This window comes from Phyllobates terribilis, unplaced genomic scaffold, assembly GCF_046119375.1.
Source record: "Phyllobates terribilis strain yellow unplaced genomic scaffold, ASM4611937v1 Scaffold_11__3_contigs__length_659146591, whole genome shotgun sequence".
NCBI classification, from domain to species: Eukaryota; Metazoa; Chordata; class Amphibia; order Anura; family Dendrobatidae; genus Phyllobates; species Phyllobates terribilis.
Genome location: NW_027362771.1, coordinates 177,915,396 through 177,938,016, shown reverse-complemented (window position 1 = coordinate 177,938,016; position 22,621 = coordinate 177,915,396). Strand labels below are relative to the sequence as shown.

General features: G+C 42.5%; 1 protein-coding gene across 1 annotated transcript in view; it reads left to right on the top strand.

Moving 5' to 3' along the window:
* The first annotated feature begins 1,684 nt into the window (after positions 1 to 1,684).
* SLC38A1 (solute carrier family 38 member 1) overlaps positions 1,685 to 22,621 on the top strand; it is a 101,108-nt gene continuing 80,171 nt past the window's right edge. The window contains exon 1 of the mRNA XM_073651846.1: positions 1,685 to 1,952. The gene's annotated coding sequence lies outside the window, so the exon portion shown is untranslated. The remainder of the gene's footprint in view (positions 1,953 to 22,621) is intronic.

The window sequence follows — 22,621 nt, the reverse complement described above, 5'->3', positions numbered from 1 at the left end:
TGTGACGTAGTAACGATCTCGCTAGCGATCTCGTTATGTGTGACAGGGCCTTTAGCCAGAGAAGCCTCATGGATTCTTAAACTTAACTCTCGCATTCCCAATGGTCTCGCAATGATCTAATGTACATTTTTTGATACTTTTTTCTAATGGTGTACATAATTTGCTAGCATACCATGCACATAAATTTAATTTATGCATATTACTGAGGAATTATCCTCAGGAGGTTTTTCATTCACTAATGAACTTCCTGTTCTTTGTTGTCTTCACCCTCTTTTCTCTTTTGTTTTCAGTCCATATGTATATATATGTCTTTTAACTACAGCAATGTAACCTATGATTAAGAACCCCTGTTTGGTTCGAAACGCATAAGGTCTGCCTTACATATGCCGCTTTTTTAATATAACTAATAAAATGGACGTTTTAACTTTACATTTCTTGTTATGGATATGGAGAAGGTGCTGGAGTTTTTTTACTCTACTTCTTACTTTCTATATGAATATTGTTTTTTATTTATCTCTTTATTTTTAAATTTTCTAATCCAATATTCCTTATTTCTCTATTAGTTATTTTCCTAATCTGATATACACATGTGATAGAAAGTCAGCTTTTTTGGAATGTGAAGATTCACAAATGTTGGCTTGATCAACTTCTAACCTATGTTTCCAGTGCATGAGTAAGGACTGATGCAATCCAAATTATGTCGGCTAGACCATAAACACTGGCTCCGTGCGGATTTTAATATAGTTTACATAAAGTTGGATTATTTTATAAAAACTCCCTGGATGCTGTACTATCAGTTTTCAGTTTGCTATCACTCTGTATTTAGGCTTCTGTGCAAATATCAGACTCGGCCATCAAGAATGTTGAGCTGTTTTTGTATTTTTCCAGTGCTGACATGTTTTTAGTTTAAAGGTTGTTTTCCTGGGGAGGAAAAGTAATAAAATAATTACATATTTCAATAAACATACCGTTCTCATGTTTCCAGTAAGCTAATTAGATTATTTTACTGTTTTAAGAAATTTTCTTCACTGCCTAAAAAAATCCCAAGTATGGCACGTACAATTTACAATTTTACAAAAATAGTTTAAGATTGAGGCAGATAATTTAGAGAAAATAAAGGAGACTTTTCATAGATACTTTAGAGAAAATGAGAAAATAAAGACTTTTCATGTGACTCATAAACACATACCATGTGTCACCACACTGCAATTAATGAACAAACAAACTCCAATATTGCTGTAAACGTTAAACACACACAGTACTTAGTGTGTTTTCATTAATGAGCGCAAAAGCCATCCAACCACGTCAAGGTGTACCTAAATATGGATGGTCTCTATCACTGATGTCCATGTGCCAAGCCAGGCATCATCTGAATGGGGAGTAAAAATGAAATCAGACATAGATGCTATTAAAACCTTGTTTGGGAAGGATGGGTCGATTTGTATTCTTTGATCAAAAGATGCTAAGTACCTTACATTTTCTAAATTTACAGCAATATTGAAGTTCATGTATTCATTAATTGCAGTGTGCTGATCCATCGTGTATATGTTTGCATATTGGCCATATACATAGCGTATTTGTGCACCTGTACATTAATTTAATACTAAAGGTGTGCCGGCCCTATTTTTTCTTTCTCTTTTTCATGTGACTCATGTTCAAATCAAATGAGCAGATTCTTAAGGTGGACCTAATCCTGTTCAGTGTAGCTACCAGCATGGGGAGCTCTAATAAGCAGGCAGGCAGGATGCTTCATCTTACACTGACTCCCCAGCACACATGCTGCACACTAGTCTGATGCAATCCTTTGTCTGTTCAGTAGAGCACACATATTCACTTGGCCGGCTGGCACTTACACATCTCCCCATCCAGATCAGATTGTGATACAGGAATCTACCTTTGGATGTACTGCCCGGTCATCCCTATCGGACCAGCTGCACTGCTCCAGGACCCAGGTAACACCCATTCTCACCATTTCACCCTCAACATCTATGTGTCTAAATGTCTCAACCTTGTTTTATGTAAAAAATAGTGACTAGCGGCATGTACCTTCTTGTGCTTAGACCATATTTATTACCCTGATTTCATATATAAGTTTCCCTGGCTGCAAATACAATAAGGCGGCAAGTCATGATGTGCGGTGTATAAGCCTTGCTGTCAGCCCTATGTAAACAGCAGCATGCTTACATCCCATGATAGCTCTATTGAATGGATGCTGGATGGAGCTGTCCTTCACTGATTCACTGCAGGGCACCAGGACTTGTGCTGTCACTGGACGCGTCCTTTATAAATTGTGTATTCTATCCCCTGTCATTCGACTAAATATTCTATCCCCTGTCATTCGACTAAATTTCTTGCATTTCCCTCCATTTCCGCCCATTTCCCTCCATTTTAAAGGCTTTCGATAAGCATATATGTAACGCTTATACAATAGGATTATAACAATTGACCTAGAACACAGACTGCCACGTTGTGATGTCTGAGGTTTTAGACATATGATGATGACATACATCATAAAGGGAAATGTCCTCATCCTTTAGCATGGCCTAAACGTACAAGTGACATGGTAATTGATGGAGGGTAATTTGTGACGGTAATGTTTCATTCATTGGAGGTACATAATAAAGCTGCATGTGGCTATGACGAGCGGTGCTCTTTAACAATGTGCTGCTCTCACATGATAACGTGCAGTCACAATGTATTCATTACGGTTGGAGGTGAGACTGACGTCACAAGCACAATGCCATGAATATACACGTCTCCCCAGGCGTTTGTCACATAATTCCCTGCAGACCGCACTCGGTGTCGGTGCAGCAGCATCATGGTAGCAGCTCGGCATTCTGCAGCATTCGTCACTTATCTTCTATTTTCTATCAGTAATAGTTTAAAAGGGGAAATTCCATTTACTAAATGACTGCTAGGAAGTGACGTTTGAGGAAGGCAAGTTTTTATCCACCATAATCCTCTCAGATCACGCAGTATAATCTAAGCTACAGATCTGTAAGCAAAGGAAGAACAGGCAGAAGGAATTGTATTATGTTTAACAATATTCACATGGAAAAAAATGTATGTTAAAAAATGCAACTTTAGCTGTGAAAAAAAAATGGGATTACATCAAAAGTGAGCCACTTTAATGGCATAATTTGTGTTAAAATTTTAGGTTGTTTCTGACATGCTCTACACTTTTAATAAAGGTCTAGACAAAACAGTGTGTGTCTGTCTGTGACTGTGTATGTCTTTGTGTGTGTCTATATGTTTGTGTCTGTCTGTATGTGACTGTGTGTGTGACAGTGTTTGTGTATATGTGTCTGTGTATGTCTGTGTGTGACTGTGTTTGTGTGTCTGTGTTTGTGACTGTGTTTATGTGTGTGTGTGAGACTGTCTGTGTTTGTGTGTGTGACTGTGTTTGTGTGTGTCTATATGTTTGTGTCTGTGTGTGACAGTGTGTGTGTGTCTGTGTGTCTGTGACTGTGTGTGTCTATATATCTGTGTTTGTGTGTGACCGTCTGTGTTTGTGTGCATCTTTGTGTGTGAGTGTGTGTGTGTGTCTGTGTGTGTGTGACTGTGTGTGTCTGTGTATGTGTGACTGTATGTTTCTCTGTGTGTGTGTGACTGTCTGTGTTTGTGTGTATCTGTGTGTTTGTGTGTGTATGACTGTCTGTGTTTGTGTGTGTGACTGTGTTTGTGTGTGTCTATATGTTTGTGTCTGTCTGTGTGTGATGTGTGTGTGTGTCTGCGTTTGTGTGTATGTGACTGTCTGTATTTGTGTGTCTATATGTCTGTGTCTCTGTGTGACTGTGTGTGTGTGTGAGACTGTCTGTGTTTGTGTGTGTGACTGTGTTTGTGTGTGTCTATATGTTTGTGTCTGTCTGCGTGTGACGTGTGTGTGTGTCTGCGTTTGTGTGTGTGTGACTGTCTGTATTTGTGTGTCTATATGTCTGTGTCTGTGTGTGACTGTGTGTGTGTGACTGTCTGTGTTTGTGTGCGTCTTTGTGTGAGTGTTTGCCTGTGTGTGACTGTGTGTGTCTGTGACTGTGTGTGTTTGTGTGTGTGAGTGTCTTTGTTTGTGTGTGTTTATATGTGTGTGTGTTTGTTTTTTTAATTTATGCTAGTTATACAAGTTGTGGTTATTAGAGCTGCACACCTATGTAACTACAAATAGGTAGACCTAACCATATGTATATTACAGTTGAATGAGCCAAATAATGTAGGAATTTGACCATTTGGGATACATTTAAACATAGATAGGACCAACAATGAACAGTGTAATTTTAATGTGCATTGTAACATGATTTGCACTAGTTACTCATAGTTTTAATTTAACAAAAGTTATGTTTTATTTTGGATTGGGTAAAACGGGATTCTTTTGGCCACTGGTTATTGTATTTAAAAAAATGTGTGTATCTGTGTGTGTGTCTATGTCTCAGTGTGTTTTTTTGTGTGTGTATGTATTTATACATAAAAATATATTAATTATAATACAAAAAAATGTTAAATAAAAAATTGATGTCTAGCATAAAATTTATTGGTTTAAATAGTAAACTTAAATTAGGTTAGTGAAAAATATATATTTACATTGTGACTTCTCTTCAAAATGTTGAAATCTCTTTTTTAACATGATTTCAATACTAGCAGAGAGTCAGGGTTGTCCATAAAATAACGTCTGTCTGTGATTTTGGCTTGGTCTGTGAATTTATAATTGGCAGCCCTGTAGAGTTTGTGTTAGTGGGTTTTGGAGCTGCATTTGTATAAGATGCCTAAATGTCCCACTTGCAGAGACCATCACCGAATTTGAGGGTTAACTTGCACAGTAGAGAACAGTGATTATCCTCCACATAGTTCCTGAGAGCACCATCTAACAGTATTATGCTTTTTTTACTATTGATATTTTATATACTTTATATTTTGTGGTAGATTTATAATACGTATAGTATGCTTTGTTGTAAATGTACAATGCATTTTTTTAAATAAAAAGTACATGGACACATTATAGACTATGACCTATGGCTCTTTAAGTATTTTGATGGTCTCGTGATATGCAGAGAAAAACTTCTGTACTACTTGGTCTGATTTGCAGTCTAATCCACTCTAATGGGTCTGCTCTGCAAATGGGCAGCGCACAAATTACATCTATGTCCAACATGAAAATAGTGTCCTACTCTAGTCATGCTTTTAAAGGGTTTTTAAAAGGTTTGTAGGCTCACACCATATTGATGACCTAGGATAGGTCATCGACCTCAGAATGGAGGAGTTTGAAATCCGTCACCCCCACTGATCAGCTGTTACAAGTGAGCCACAGCTTCATTCAGTGTGTAGTAACTGCTGCTAGGTTCTTTTGAATGGGAGGTGTTCTACACTACTGTATACTGCAGCTCCATTCAAAGTGTTTACATCTGGCCGCCATCAGAGCTTGTAATATGGTGGTGGCAGGTGTCACCCCCTCCGATCTATACTGATCTAATATTAATGACAAGCAGGACCACTAGAAGGAAAGAGGACAAAGGCTATTCCTAGTTGTGGCACTGATGTGCCTGCTCTCTGGAGTGCTTCCCTTCTGGTGGCCCTGCAGAGTTCCCTGATGATCCCAGTATTTGGAAAGGGAAGCACATTGGGGAAGATATATGTGATATTTATATTTTTGCTGTCCAGGGTTCCCATTTGTCTGGGAATAGTTCACATCTTGCCTTTCTCTACTGGACTAATACTACTTGATTGCGATTGGCCTGCAATTGTACTGATTTAAGGTTTGATGAACGTCTATTATTATTGTTTGCCTTGCATGTTTTATGCAATAATGATATTGTGATAGCATTGGAAGTAATTTTTTTTGCCAAAATTACTTGCCTGCTGCATATGTACAGTGTGTACGGAAAGTATTCAGACCCCTTTAAATTTTTCACTCTTTGTTTCATTGCAGCCATTTGGTAAATTCTAAAAGGTTCATTTTTTTCTCATTAAAGTACACTCTGCACCCCATCTTGACTGAAAAAAACAGAAATGTAGAATTTTTTGCAAATTTATTAAAAAATAAAAACTGAAAAATCACATTGTCATAAGTATTCAGACCCTTTGCTCAGACACTCATATTTAAGTCACATGCTGTCCATTTTCTTGTGATCCTCCTTGAGATGGTTCTACTCCTTCATTGGAGTCCAGCTGTGTTTAATTAAAATGATAGGACTTGATTTGGAAAGGCACACACCTGTCTATATAAGTCCTCACAGCTCACAGTGCGTGTCAGACCAAATAAGAATCATGAGCTCAAAGGAACTGCCCAAGGAGCTCAGAGACAGAATTGTGGCAAGGCACAGATCTGGCCAAGGTTACAGAAGAATTTCTGCATTACTCAAGGTTCCTAAGAGCACAGTGGCCTCCATAATCCTTAAGTGGAAGAAGTTTGGAACCACCAGAAACTTTGCTAGACCTGGCCGTCCAGCCAAACTGAGCAATCGTGGGAGAAGAGCCTTGGTGAAGGAGGTAAAGAAGAGCCCTAAGATCACTGTGGCTGAGCTCCTGAGATGCAGTATGGAGATGGGAGAAAGTTCCACAAAGTCAACTATCACTGCAGCCCTCCACCAGTCGGGCCTTTATGGCAGAGTGGCCAGATGGAAGCCTCTCCTCAGTGCAAGACATATGAAAGCCCACATAGAGTTTGCTCAAAAGCACATGAAGGACTATGAGAAATAAGATTCTCTGGTCTGATAAGACGAAGATAGAACTTTTTGGTGATAATTCTAAGCAGTATGTGTATAGACAACCAGGCACTGCTCATCACCTGCCCAATACAATCCCAACAGTGAAACATGGTGGTGGCAGCTTCATGCTATGGGGGTGTTTTTCAGCTGCAGGGACAGGACAACTGGTTGCAATTGAAGGAAACATTAATGCGGCCAAGTACAGAGATATCCTGGATGAAAACCTCTTCCAGAGTGCTGTGGACCTCAGACATGGCCGAAGGTTCATCTTCCAACAAGACAATGACCCTAAGCAGACAGCTAAAATAACAAAGGAGTGGCTCCAGAACAACTCTGTGACCATTCTTGACTTGCCCAGCCAGAGCCCTGACCCAAACCCAATTGAGCATCGCTGGAGAGACCTGAAAATGGCTGGCCACCAACGTTCACCATCCAACCTGACGGAACTGGAGAGGATCTGCAAGGAAGAATGGCCGAGGATCCCCAAATCCAGGTGTGAAAAATTTGTTGCATCATTCCCAAGAAGACTCATGGCTGTACTAGCTCAAAAGAGTGTGTTAGGCGTCAGGTGTTTGCTGGATACGAAATGGGTTCAGAACCATCAGTGGATTCTGTGGTCTCCCATTCCAGTCCAGCTGGGGCTGATGCTGCTCAGCATTGTCATCAGCCCCAATGCCTAGCTGGTGCACAAGATGTACAGGTTGTCTCTTGGGTCTTTGTTCCTAGCAACATGAAGCATAGGTTGCAGAGGGAAACAGGGCTGCTACAGCCTAAGTCCAGGATTCACTGCACTGAGCAAGCCCGTGGCATAGTGGACCGTAATTGGTGGTTTGGGAGTCAGCTGAACCAGTGACCTGGCACCGCCTGATTAGTCGCGGGTGACGTCACCAATAATGTGACGGTGGGCAGGGCTTAATCTTTAAATAGCCCGCCCACAAATATGGCGGCGCGCTCTGATCATTGAGCTATGATGGTGTTATTGTGTGGACGCTTGGTCGTTTGGGCTCCACGTGTGCTTTAGCTTCTGTCAGGCAGGTTTAGCGGGGGATAGGCAGCCTTAGATGGAGGGAGGCAGGTAGCTTCATCTGACAGCCTGGTCGCCATACACCCCGAGCAGTCTGCAGACGCCGTATTCCCGGCACCGCCTGTAAGCCACATGGAGAGATACTCCTCAGTCCGGTAGCACACCGGCTGGGAGCACGTATACGCCGGCGTGAATCACACACGCATCCTAGCACCTGCTGCGTAGTCCCTGTGCAAGTAAACAGGGCTATGGATACATTATTTGTCGCACATCTCTCGTGCAGCTAACGGAGATAGTGCGAATCCCTATTCCCGTTCCGGTGTGCAGTAACACGGAAGGGATTGTTATTTCAGTTGGTTGTTTTACCTTCTTACCCGGAAGGTGTTCGGCCGCAGTCCTCCAGGCTGCCTCGCGGACCCCGGGTTCGGTTGCTTTCCATTATTTAATAATGTTGTTTGCAACCGTCCCCTTAACAGGGTGCTTCTACTCAATACTGAGCAAAGGGTCTGAATACTTATGACCATGTGATATTTCAGTTTTTCTTTTTTAATAAATTTGCAAAAATGTCTACATTTCTGTTTTTTTTCAGTCAAGATGGGGTGCAGAGTGTACTTTAATGAGAAAAAAAATGAACTTTTTAGAATTTACCAAATGGCTGCAATGAAACAAAGAGTGAAAAATTTAAAGGGGTCTGAATACTTTCCATATCCACTGTAGATATCAGACTTGTCCAAATTCGGCTTTTTACTGTATTTACTACGCTATGTATTAGTACAACTGGTCATAGCTGTATTTCTGTTATCTCAGATATATTTATTGTGCAAATTACTATCATAACTAACCACCCTATTTCTCTAAACATCCTGTATGGGATTAGAAAAGACTAGGGAAAGGATAGGGAAAGGATAGGGAAAGCAATCAAAGATCAGGGTGTCACTAATGCACACTAACAAGCATGCCATCCTCCTCGGTAGAGACTTTATTAATAATTTATAGTTATGATATGCTTTCATCTGTTTTCTGCACATGTTTGATATCCTGTAAGCATTATTATCCAAGTTATTTTTGATTAGTTCCACAATATTACCTCTAGTCTTTCTAATTTCAGTTCTATTTTTTTATCTATTCGATACATTGGCACCAATTTATTAAGATCTGAGTGCTGGAATCACATGCATCTTAATGAGTCAGGAGCGTTTGACCAGTGGCATGCATCTCTGTGCATCACACCACAAATCTTACTCCACTTTGGGATTGGACTATGATTTCTGGCATATGGTTAACCGCAGCCGGTCATGAATTAGATTAGCTGTGGCACTGCACCCACTTTTCTGCCCACGTCTCACCCAGGCTCTGCCCATTTTGGCGGATCTGGGTAAAACTGGTGTGAAAACGCCAAAACTCACAACATTTTTGCACAACTCAAATCTTTTGTGTCTTCAAAGCAGTTTACAACAGAATTCTGGCATAATTGCTTTGCTGAATTAAGGCCACTGTGTGTTGGTGATGTTTATATCTTTAATGAGTATGTTTAATAAGGCTTGTGTTTTTTAATAGTATAAGGTTTACAGATACATATGTTAGATATAAAACTTTCTAGCCACAAAAACTTACAAAGGAAGTGAGTTCTCTCTGTATGATACCATCTACATGATATTTTAATTCAAGCTTATCTCTGTAAAATGAAAGAAAATTATGTAGCGCCCCGAGGGTTCGGCCGCTACAGGGGTATTGCACCTCTGCCAGAGGTGTGATATTCCTCTCCCGGGTAAGGATGGAGTGTGGACCAGGGCTCGTTTAGCTGCATGCATCACATACACCCCATTTCCGAGGGACAGCTCAACGGTGCTCCCATTAGACAGTAATGCAGGCACGACAGAATCTGTCCCTGGCTGGAGTGTGGAGGGGGGAGGAAAACCCAGTGATGTAGGAGCAGGAGGGGAGGGTTTATGGGCATAGGTAGGAGCCCATTGGTTGCAAGTCACCTGGGCTCATACACAGAGAGGGAGGTATATAAGGTGGGCACCATCTTAGATCAGTGTTCAGTCTGAGAGAGGAAGTGACAGAGCAGGGCCTCTGTGGAGCTCTGCTCCGGAGGCGGGCCTAGCCTGTGGGGCCCAGCCAGCACTGGAGTAGAAGAAGTGAGTTCAGACAGAGAGTTGGAGAAGAGAAGGAGTTCAGCCAGAGAGGGCTGACAGGGAGCTGTGGCTCAATCTGGGCCCAGCTCCACGAGGCAGGCCTGGAGTGGAGGCCAGAACCAGCAGAGAGGACAGATACTGAAAGGAAGGAAGGAACAGAACGCCCAGAGAGGCCCAGAGACACGAGGGCAGAAGGAACCCCAAAGGCCCAGGAGATTGCGGGTGACGGGTGACGGGTTGGCAGAACAGGGTACCGGATCCCAAGTTGGTGGAGGTGACTAATCCTCAGCCAAGGACCGGCGGTCGTGATCATATCTTGGTGCGACCCCTCGCTACACCTACTAGAAAGGCACACCACATAGGGTCAGGGAGGTGAGCATGAAGCCCTCCCAAGAGAAGGCCCGCGGGAGCTGGACAGACGTAGTGTCACTGGTGGGGCACGGCCAGAGAAAGGAATAGAAGGGAGTCCTGTGACACACTCTGGAATTGCCTTGGGGTTGACTGAGCCCCGCATCTGGTGGACGCAGCATGGCTCGGGCAGTCATTGTCGGCGGAGTTACTTGGAATATAAAGAACTGTGAGTAAAGAACTGTGAGTAAAGAACTTGAACTGCAACCCCACGTCTCTGTGCTTCATCGCCGCACCAGCACTACTAGTGCTGGGACGCCCGCACCATCACCCCTACCATCTACTACACTGCCCTGGGGCTGCACTCTTCCCGTGGGGAGTCACACTACCTCAGCTGCACACACCATCAGCCCCAGCGGTCTGCCTTGCAGCGGCGGTTCGCACTGACCGCATTCCACGGGTGGCGTAGTCGGACAATTAACCCAAAGCTTACAAATAGACTGCCACTGGTTTGACCACCCTGAGCCATGGGACCGGGTCGCCGCCACGGAGACTACAACCCCCCAGAAGCCTGGTTCCGGGTCCCCCACGCGGCCCAGGGGGCGAGTCAATTACATTGCACTGTTTTGATGCACTTTCATGGGCAGAAACATTGTGAGTTTTGCTTAACCCACACTACTGACCTATGCTTAGTAGAGGCTGGGCTGCCCCATGTACCTTAGGACCATTCCAACATACTGAGTGCTCCATCTGAGAATGTTACACTATAGATCTTTGAAGAAAAAGGGGAGAGACGCTTGCAATACTCACATCCCTTAATTTCTGTTTTACTGAGTTGACATTCCCCTATATTATGCAAAAGGACCATGTAACTCTCTAGTGTACATTGTATACCAATATCAAAGTAGCCTCACTACTGCAGCCTAGACCCTGATTTATGGAGAATGCTATCAATTATGTTTAGTATACAACATTCTACAAAAAAGTACCACCATCTCAGTAAAGCATTAATAATGGAAAAATGTAAAACCCCTTTAAATAAACACATGTGGACTGGACACCAAATACTTGGATCTAAAACTGAAGCTTAAGAGGCCCCACAAGCAATGGACGATTGTTCAGCCAGCTGATATCTATCGCGACTCCTCCATACACAGGGCTGCTCGCTTTGCTGGATGCTCCTGTGTTCGCTACAAGAGCTGCTGTCAGACTTCCTTGGCGGCAGATTATCCTACCAAGAACAAAAGAATCGGCAGTCTGAAGTTGGATATGTTGAATCCTTATTTCTCCCCCCCATCTTCTGTTGAGGGAAAGTCGGGAGGCCTCCATACACATTAGACCGTCGGCTGAACCCACAGATATTAGTGTTGCCAATTCCATACTAAGGTTATCAAGAAAATCAAATATAATTTATCATATGCATCAAGCTTTTCCCACTGTAAAAATATACACAGCAGTAAACACAAAATTGTTGTTTTTGGCTTCATTCTTCTGTATTGAAAATCGTATCTGGCTACTCTTTCAATCTAGTTACAAAAAACATAGCCTAAAACACAGTGAAGGTGTATGACAACTGTTTTTTCATACTATGGGTGCATACGTTCCATGTATACATCAGCAGATTTCCCAGCATATATGGTAAACGTGCACAATACTGAGTTATGTTCTTATTAGACCTATGCATCTATGGTTATTTTAATGCATACCAGAATTTTACCTTTACAAATCACTGGCTAACATCTTTCTGCTGTGGCCATTTTCATTTTGCTTTTTTTATTCCCATCATCCAAGAACCATTTCTTTTTTATTTTTCCATCTACTTAGCAGTTAGAAAACGTGTTTTATTGCTGGATGAGTTGTATTTTTAATGGCACAATTTAATTTACCATATAATATCCTATTATTATTTATTTACATAGCGCCATTGATTCCATGGTGCTGTACATGAGAAGGGGTTACATACAAAATACAGATATCACTTACAGTAACAAATAAACAATGATAGACTGGTACAGAGGGAAGAGGACCCTGCCCTTGAGAGCTTACATTCTAAAGGATGATGGGGAAGGAGACAGTAGATGGGGGGTTGCAGCAGCTTCGGTGTTGGTGAGGCGCAGATCCGGTGTTGGGAAGGCAGCAGCTTCAGTGGTGTTGAGGAGGCAGCGGGGTCATGGCAGGCTGTAGGCTTTCTTGAAGAGATGGGTTTTCATGTTCCGTTTGAAGGATCCGAGTGTGGTGGATAGTCGGACTTGTTGGGGCACAGAATTCTAGAGGATGGGGGATATTTGGGAGAAGTCTTGTAGGCGATTGGGTGAGGAACGAATAAGTGTGGAGGAGAGAAGGAGGTCTTGGGAGGACCGGAGATTACGTGAGGGAATATATCGGGAGATTAGTTCAGAGATGTACGGAGGAGAAAGGTCATGGATGGCTTGGTAGGTTAGTGTTAGTAGTTTGAACTGGATACGCTGGGCAATTGGGAGCCATTGAAGGGATTTGCAAAGTGGGGTAGCAGAGGAGTAGCGAGGCGAGAGATGAATTAGTCGCGCAGCAGAGTTAAGGATGGACTGTAGGGGTGCGAGAGTGTTATCAGGTAGGCTACAGAGGAGGGTGTTGCAGTAGTCGAGGCTGGAGATGATGAGGGCATGCACAAGCAGTTTAGTAGATTGAGGGTTGAGGAAAAGACGGATTCTGGAAATATTTTTGAGCTGGAGTCAAGGGTTACTCCGAGGCAGCGGATTGCCGGTACAGGGGAAAGTGTGATGTAATTTATTGTGATAGAAAGATCAAGTGGGAAAGATATGCGAGATGGAGGAAAGATGATGAGTTCAGATTTGTCCACATTGAGCTTGAGGAAGCGAGAGGAGAAGAAGGAGGATATGGCTGATAGACACTCTGGGACTCTGGACAGCAGAAAGGTGACGTCTGGGCCAGAGAGGTAGAACTGAGTGTCATCAGCGTATAGGTGGTACTGGAAGCCATGGGAATTTATGAGTTGTCCCAGGCCAAAGGTATAGATGGAGAAGAGTAGGGGTCCTAGGACAGAGCCTTAAGGGACTCCAACAGAGAGAGAGCAGGATGAGGAGGTAGTGTGGGAGTGGGAGACACTAAATATGCGGCTGGAAAGTTATGAGGAGATGCAGGATAGGACAAGGTCTTTGACGCCAAAGGAAGAGAGGATCTGTAGTAGGAGGCAGTGGTCAACTGTGTCAAAGGCAGAGGACAGGTCTAGAAGGAGGAGTATAAAAAATTGTCTGTTAGCTTTGGCTGTAAGTAGGTCATTAGCAATTTTGATCAGGGCAGGTTCAGTGGAATGATGGGGACGGAAACCAAATTGTAGGTTGTTGAAGAGATTTAGATAAGAGATGGGAGGAAAGTTTAGCGTGAACATGTTGCTCAAGGAGTTTGGAAGCAAATGGGAGCAGCAATATGGAGCGATAGTTTGACATAGCGGTCGGGTCGAGGGATGGCTTTTTGAGGATAGGCGTGATTGTGGCATGTTTGAAAGCAGAAGGTAAGGTACCAGAAGTTAGTGATACGTTGAAGAGGTGGGTTAGGGCCGGGATAAGTGTGGTAGCAAGGTTGGGGAAGGAGGTGGAATGGGATGGGGTAGAGTGCACAAGTGGTGAGGTGTGATTTGGAGAGGAGGCAAGTAAGCTCTCCTTCAGTGATGTTGAAGAGAGAGGTTATAGAGTAAGGGCATTGGTCTGGTATACAAAGGGGTGGTGGTGGTTGAACAATAAAGACTTGCCTTGTTTGGTCGATCTTATTTTTGAAGTGTGTGGCAAAATCCTCAGCAGAGATGAGGAGGGTCGGAGGGGGCAGTGGAGGGCGGAAGAGGGAGTGAAAAGTGTTGAATAACTGTTTGGGATTGTAGGATAATGAAGATACAAGCTTGTTTAGCAGAGGTGAGGGCTGATTTGAAAGTGAGAGTTGTTTGTTTGAATACAGTGAAGTCATCTTGTGAATGTGTTTTCTTCCAATGCCGCTCCGCAACCGTGGACGCATACCAAAGCTTTTTAGTGAGGTTATTGGGCCAGGGTTGTCTATTGGTTTGTCGCACTCTGCTATGCACAAGAGGGGCAAATGCATCAATAGCTGATGGCAGAGTGGCATTGTAGAAAGCTGTGGCGCTGTCTGTGTCATGGAGTGAAGATATGGATGTCAGTGGTAGAATCGAATCTGAGAGTGTGTGAGTGTCTAGATGTGCGAGGTTTCTGCGGGGGTGTGCTAATTGTTAGACATGGATGACAGGAGAGGAGGACAGGGATGAGAAAGTGAGTAGATGGTGGTCAGTTAGGGGGAGAGGGGAGGTTGTGAAGTTAGATAGAGAGCAGAGATGAGTGAAGATAAGGTCTAATGTATGTCCGTCTGTATGGGTGGCTGACGAGGACCACTGAGTAAGTCCAAAGGATGAAGTAAGTGACAGAAGTTTGGAAGCTGCTGACTGGTGGGTGTCAATGGGGATATTGAAGTTGCCCATGATGGTGGTGGGAATGTCAGCAGATAGAAAGTGAAGAAGCCAGGTGGAGAATTGATCAATAAATGCAGTGACCGAGCCCGGTTGACGGTATATGACAGCCACTTGGAGGTTGGAGGGAGAGTAGATGCGGACGGAGTAGACTTCAAAAGAATGGAGAATAAGGGAGGGTAGAGATGGGCTTGGGTTAAAGGTGCAGTTGTTAGAAAGGAGAAGACCCACTCCTCCACCATGTCAGGGAGAGAAGTGTGGGTGAAGTGGAGGCCGCCGTAACACAGGGCAGCAGGGGAGGCAGTGTCAGAGGGTGTCAGCCATATTTCAGTAAGGGTTTATAAACAGCAGCCAACATGTCAAATAACCAAAAAAACGGGTTAGAATCCCGAATAACCGGGCTTTACCCAGACAGCCTACTCACAGCATATATAAAACCAAACAGAGACTAGGAGTATAAATGGCTTACAAAAAAGATTGTTTATTAATAGATAAATATACAGTACAAAAATTAATTTTAAATATCATAAATGTAGGAGAAGGGGAAAAAAGTGAAAAGTGCCTAAACCAAGGTCCCCAAAAGTTCACTGTATCCCATCCCAAATGCTGAGGACGTTGCAGCCATCAGAATTTCAAGCCACACTCACCACTGCAGTAGTGGCCCGAATGGATGTGGGAAAACCCCACTTGCCAAGTAGGAAACAGTATGTACTCTCCGCAAAGTGGATGGGAACTCAGGAAAGGGAGGAGCCTCAGGGTAGCAACCATTACTCAGGGCGACCATAGGCTGCAGCTTCCCTCAGGCACACGATAGATTCAGCTGCTAACTAGACACATCTGACAAGAGTCTTCATAAACGGTAGAACAGTAACATTTTATGAGGCACTGCCAGTGCAATGCAAATGTCTCTTTGAGCAACAGGCTCCAGTGATAACAGTACAGTCTCCTTTGTAGCACAGTACAGCACAGTTTTAATGAATACACAACCACAGGCTTTTCCTTCACAAGGACTCAATAGTACACAGCATTCTTTATTCTGCATGGAGATGGAGGAGGGGAAGGGTGTGATGAGGGAGATGATCTCTATGACAGGCTTCCTTCCTGTCCTTATCTTCCTGGCCGATAATACTCCACACTGTTAGCTCAGGGAGTCTAACTGACCTTTGTTTAGCTTCCCTCCTGACCTGAATTCTGTTCCCTTGCCTTCTGTGAGATACAGATCATAATGCCCCCTGGGGCTCTGCTAAAGCACTCCCCTTCTCCTGTGACTGTGTTAATCCCTCTAGTTGCTGGATGCTTCTGGAGCACAACACTTCCTGTCTCCTGTGCTTGTGTTACTTCTAATAGTTACTGCATGCTTTTAAAGCAACAACACTACTTCTGCATGTCACATTCCTTTAGTAATAAAAATGAAAAAAAAATCTTTGTGGGGTGACATGAAAAAAAAGAAACAGCAATTGCTTATTGGATATGTTTGTTTGGCCTACACTGTGCTGTACAAGTGACCTAGTAACTGTATTGTGTTACATTTTATTACTATTATAAACTGAAAGGGGTTCTCCACTATCTTAATTACCCTTTTTTATATAAAGCACTCACCATTGTAAAATATAAAATACATATACTCACCTCCTGCACTGACGCCATTACAGCAATGTTGGCGCGGGGTCTCCTGGGGGTTGATTGACATTGTTAGGCCACATGAACCCTGCAGCCAATTATTATCCTCTATTTGGATGCTGTGCTCTGATTCAGGGGCGGTCATACAGGTGCTTCTCACTAAATTATAATATCATCAAAAAGTTAATTTATTTCAGTTCTTTAATACAAAAAGTGAAACTCATATATTATATAGAGTCATTACAAACAGAGTGATCTATTTCAAGTGTTTATTTCTGTTAATGTTGATCAAAGAAAGAATCAGCTGCAATTCCGTGCTGTAATGTCGGTATACTCTTTTGTATCCTCCCCTGCCCAGGAGCTGTGGTATGATCAGACCATGTTCCTGCACGGTCAGACACAGCCTTTACACAGTACACAGCAGGGGCACATTTATAAGATTATCTCAGCACAGGAACATTTTATTTAAACACATCCAATTGTGGAACTTATTATCATTCCAAGATCTATTGATTAAAATGTACTTTTGTTTGTGGGAAAACCCCTTTAAGTATACAGATGTAATTCTGCTAAAGGTATCCTGAAAGGATACACTTTTGGTCTACATCTGCTACATAGAAGTCTATAGATACTGTAAAGTATTTGGCCTGTTTCACAGAAGACTATCTTAAAATATACGTAATATGAATCTGCAATATGAATAATGAAGAAACAAAATGCATCAATATTTCATTAATATTACATCTGTTGCACTATAGCCAATAGAAAATATTACTAATGAATGCAAATATAGATACAATGCTGATGCAATATTGATGGAATACTAATGAATCCATATTTTAAGTATTATCCAAAGACTTAATTCGCTATATTAAATCTTGAAACCAAATGAAAGTAGTGCATTCTGCATTTTTAAAACATACCAATTAGGAAGAATAACTTAAGAAAACATGAAAGTAAACTAGAAATCAGTGTCGGACTGGGGTGGCAAGGGCCCACCAGTAATATTAACTTGGGGGACAAAGTGTTCAGCTTCATGCAAATATTATATTACCCTCTTTCACAAATTTACTTCTGCTTCTATATAAAAATAAATTAGGTAGTTTGTTGAATGATTGATCAGATGCCGCACATAGTGAATTAATGTATTGGCCAACTACTGCCCATGTTGTGGGTAAGTGACTTATTCTTGCATAGGGGCCCACCGGAGGATTCTCCTGTTCTCATGTGGGCCAGTACGAGCCTGCTAGGAACCCTCCAAAAATGTGCATCTGTAGAGCTAATATGGCAATAATCTGATCTATCATAAACCAGCTTTCTGTCACAGAAACTAAAAATGGAAATTCACCAGTACAAATAGCTATAAGAGAAAATCACAATCAATTACCACACATAAAGATTAAATTTAAGTTTTTATTTTTGTCTGCTGTTTAAAATGTAAAGTTTATAAAGCACATTTATAGAGGTGGGCCAGCAATTGAAAATGTTTTTAAACACTTAGAATGCTTAAAAGAATAATAATGAAAAATAATGCTTATGTTACTGATTCCCCATTGCTCCCGTTACAATAGGTCTCCTGCTTTGCTCTGTCCTTACTGTTTAGTCTGGGCAAGAGTGTGACTGCTGGAGTCAATCACTGGCCTCAGCAGTGGTCAACGCGATGTCTGCAGTGGTCACGTTTGTTAGGACAGAACAGGATCTACATAGATGAGATCTGTAGTTCCTGCTTTGTCCAGACAGACATGTGACCACTGTAAGTCAATCACTAGCAGCAGTGATGACTAGTGATGAGTAGTGTTGAGCATTCCGATACTGAAATATCGGGTATCGACCAATATTCACGGTATCGGAGTTCCGATACTGAGTTCCGATACTTTTAGAATATCGAATAGTTCCCATAATGCCTGCGCTCTGCAGTGTCTCTGAAGGATGACAAGCTGGATGGCAGCGCTCAGCTTACTGTACTTGTCATTTAGTGTTAAAGGATTTATTTAAAAAAAATAATAGTGTTTTCATGCATCGTCTCTTTAAAAAAGCCAGCCGGCAATTCAGCAGCGGCATACACCGGTACCCGACAATTTACAACAGAAAGAATAGAGCATCACACATAGATTAGATAGATAGAAACATGTCAGACACATATATAAGAAGTACAGTGACAGTGTTGATTACTGTACTTGTCATTTAGTGTTAAAGGATTTATTAAAAAAAATAATAGTGTTTTCATGCACAGTCTCTTTAAAAAAGCCGGCTGGCAATTCAGCAGCGATACCCGACAATTTATAACAGAAAGAATAGAGAATCACATATAGATTAGATAGATAGAAACATGTCAGTCACATATATAAGAAGTACAGTGATAGTGCTGATTACTGTACTTGTCATTTAGTGTTAAAATAAAGGATTTATTAAAAAAAAAATTGGCGTGGGGTTCCCTGTAATTTTAGTCTGTAGCGGAGGTTAAGCAGACACCTGGGGCAGATGTTTGAAGCCTGGGAAGGGGGTAATACCCACGGAGCTTCCCAGGCTACTAATATCAGCCCCCAGCTGAATACCTAGCCTTTACTAGCTATTAAAATGGGGGACCCCCCCAAAAAAAATGTCCCCCCTATTGTAATAGCTAGCAAAGGCTAGGCAGACAGCTGGGGGCTGATATTAATAGCCCAGGAAGGGTGCCATGAATATTGGCCCCCTCCCAGGCTAGAAACACCAGCCGTCAGCCGCCCCAGAAATGGCGCATCATGAAATGGCGCTTGAGCAGGAGAATTTTCCCACGCTGTCAGTGACGTGCATGAGGTGAGCTGAATTCATTGGACATTAACTCGGCTCATCTGGATGCCGTCACAGCCAGACACTGAGGAGCGCAAGCATGCCTGCGCTTCTCAGTGTCTGCGACATGGCAAGCTGGATGGCAGCTTTCGGCTGCGATCCAGCCTGTCATTTGAATGTAGCAGAGCTGGAGCCGTCGTGGGAACCATGGCAAGGTAAGGATGAGGTTGCTTTATTATTTTACTTTTATTGCAGGAGATCGTTGGCTTCAGCTGGAATGGGCGTGATGGTAAGTATGGTTTAATTTAGAACAATAAAGAATTGTGTCTTTATTTCAATTAAAGGACTTTATTCTGGGTGTTTGTGTTTTTTTTTTAACTTTGACTATGGGGTTAGTAATGGGGGTGTCTTATAGACGCCTCTCCATTACTAACCTGGGCTTGATGTCAGCTGGCATTATAAGCTGACATCAACCCCAGCCCTATTACCCCACTGCCACCGCTACAGGGCAGTGGGAAGAGCGAGGCTAAGTGCCAGAATTGGCACATCCTATGGATGCGCCATTTTTGGGGCGGCTGACGGCTGGTGTTTCTAGCCTGGGAGGGGGCCAATATTCATGGCACCCTTCCTGGGCTATTAATATCAGCCCCCAGCTGTCTGCCTAGCCTTTGCTAGCTATTAAAATAGGGGGGACCCCACATCATTTTTTGGGGGGTCCCCCATTTTAATAGCTAGTAAAGGCTAGGTATTCAGCTGGGGGCTGATATTAGTAGCCTGGGAAGCTCCGTGGGTATTACCCCCTTCCCAGGCTTCAAACATCTGCCCCAGCCGTCTGCTTAACCTTCGCTACAGACTAAAATTACGGGGAACCCCACGCCAATTTATTTTTTAATAAATCCTTTATTTTAACACTAAATGACAAGTACAGTAATCAACACTATCACTGTACTTATTATATACAGTTATATGAAAAAGTTTGGGCACCCCTATTTATCTTAAGTTTAATGTTTTCTTAAAATTGGTGTTTTTGCAACAGCTATTTCAGTTTGATATATGTAATAACTGTTGGGCACAGTAATGTTTCTGCCTTGAAATGAGGTTTATTGTACTAACAGAAAATGTGCAATCTGCATTCAAACAAAATTTGACAGGTACATAAGTATGGGCACCTCACCAGAAAAGTGACATTAATATTTAGTAGATCCTCCGTTTTCAAAAATAACAGCCTCTAGTCGCTTCCTGTAGCTTTTAATGAGTTCCTGGATCCTGGATGAAGGTATTTTTGACCATTTCTCTTTACAAAACAATTCCAGTTCAGTTAAGTTTGATGGTCGCCGAGCAAGGACAGCCCTCTTCAAATGATCCCACAGATGTTCAATGATATTCAGGTCTGGGGACTGGGATGGCCATTCCAGAACATTGTAATTGTTCCTCTGCATGAATGCCTGAGTAGATTTGGAGCGGTGTTTTGGATCATTGTCTTGCTGAAAGATCCATCCCCTGCGTAACTTCAACTTTATCACTGACTCTTGAACATTATTGTCAAGAATCTGCTGATACTGAGTGGAATCCATGCGTCCCTCAACTTTAACAAGATTCCCGGTACCGGCATTGGCCATACAGCCCCAAAGCATGATGGAACCTCCACCAAATTTTACTGTGGGTAGCAAGTGTTTTTCTTGGAATGCTGTGTTTTTTTGACGCCATGCATAACGCCTTTTTGTATGACCAAACAACTCAATCTTGGTTTCATCAGTCCACAGGACCTTCTTCCAAAAAGAAATTGGCTTCTCCAAATGTGCTTTTGCATACCTCAGCCGACTCTGTTTGTGGCATGCTTGCAGAAACGGCTTCTTTCACATCACTCTCCCATACAGCTTCTCCTTGTGCAAAGTGCATTGTATAGTTGACCGATGCACAGTGACACCATCTGCAGCAAGTTGATGCTGCTGCTCTCTGGAAGTGGTCTGAGGATTGTCCTTGACTGATCTCACCATTCTTCTTCTCTGTCTTTCTGATGTTTTTCTATGCCTGCTTTCCTGGCCTTAACAAGAACTGTCCCTGTGTTCTTCCATTTCCTTACTATGTTCCTCACAGTGGAAACTGACAGGTTAAGTTTCTGAGACAGCTTTTTGTATCCTTCCCCTGAACAACTATGTTGAATAATCTTTGTTTTCAGATCATTTGACAGTTGCTTTGAGGAGCCCATGGTGCCACTCTTCAAAGGAGATTCAAACAGGAGAACAACTTGCAAGTGGCTACATTAAGTAGCTTTTCTCATGATTGCATACACCTGGCTATGAAGTTCAAAGCTCAATGAGGTTACAAAACCAAAAAAAGTGCTTTAGTAAGTCAGTAAAAAGTAGGTAGGAGTATTTAAAACAAGAAAATGATAAGGGTGCCCATACTTATGCACCTGTCAAATTTTGTTTGAATGCAGATTGCACATTTTCTGTTAGTACAATAAACCTCATTTCAAGGCAGAAACATTACTGTGTCCAACAGTTATTACATATATCAAACTGAAATAGCTGTTGCAAAAACACCAATTTTAAGAAAACATTAACCTTAAGATTAATAGGGGTGCCCAAACTTTTTCATATAACTGTATGTGACTGACATTTTTCTATGTATCTAATCTATGTGTGATTCTCAATTCTTTCTATTCTAAATTGTCGGGTACCGCTGCTGAATTGCCGGCCGGCTTTTTTAAAGAGACGGTGCATGAAAACACTGTTATTTTTTTTAATAAATCCATTACACTAAATGACAAGTACAGTAAGCAACACTGTCACTGTACTTCTTATATATGTGACTGACATGTTTCTATCTAATCTGTGTGTGATGTTCTATTCTTTCTTTTCTAAATTGTCGGGTACCGGTGTATGCCGCTGCTGAATTGCCGGCTTTTCATGTAATACATTCTACATTATTCTTAGTTGTTTTCCTTCATGTAGAATTAACCTACAAGGAAAGCAAGGGTTTATTTTTATTCCGATATTTGTGTCCCATTGACTTGCATTGGTTTCCGGTATTGGAATCGGCGATATCTGATATTTTTTGGGTATCGGTCCGATCCAATCCGATCCGATATTTCCCAATATCGGAAGGTATCGCTCAACACTAGTGATGAGCGAACGTGCTCGCCACTACTCGGTACTCGCCCGAGCATCATGGTGATTGACAAGCTCGGCGCTCGCCGAGTATTTCCGGGTTGCTGGGGCGGGAACTCGGGTCCCCTCCCTGCATGTTTGACACTCTTTAGAGAGCCAATGAACATGCAGGGATTTACTGCCATGCACTGTAATGCCGTAGCCATGTTGGTTGTGGGCATTACAGTGATTGGCTGGCCGCACAGCGTCATCAGGTGTATATCAGACCTGGCGCCGCCATGCTCGTCACAGTCACTCCGGATCAGAGAGTGTAGGGAGAGCTGCTGCTGTGTCAGGGAGGGATTTGCTTGTGTATTAGGTAGTGTAGGGAGAAAAACCATACATTACACATATCCATCTTAACAAACAGTCCTTTTGAGGACTAACTAATCCATCTGCAGAGATATCAG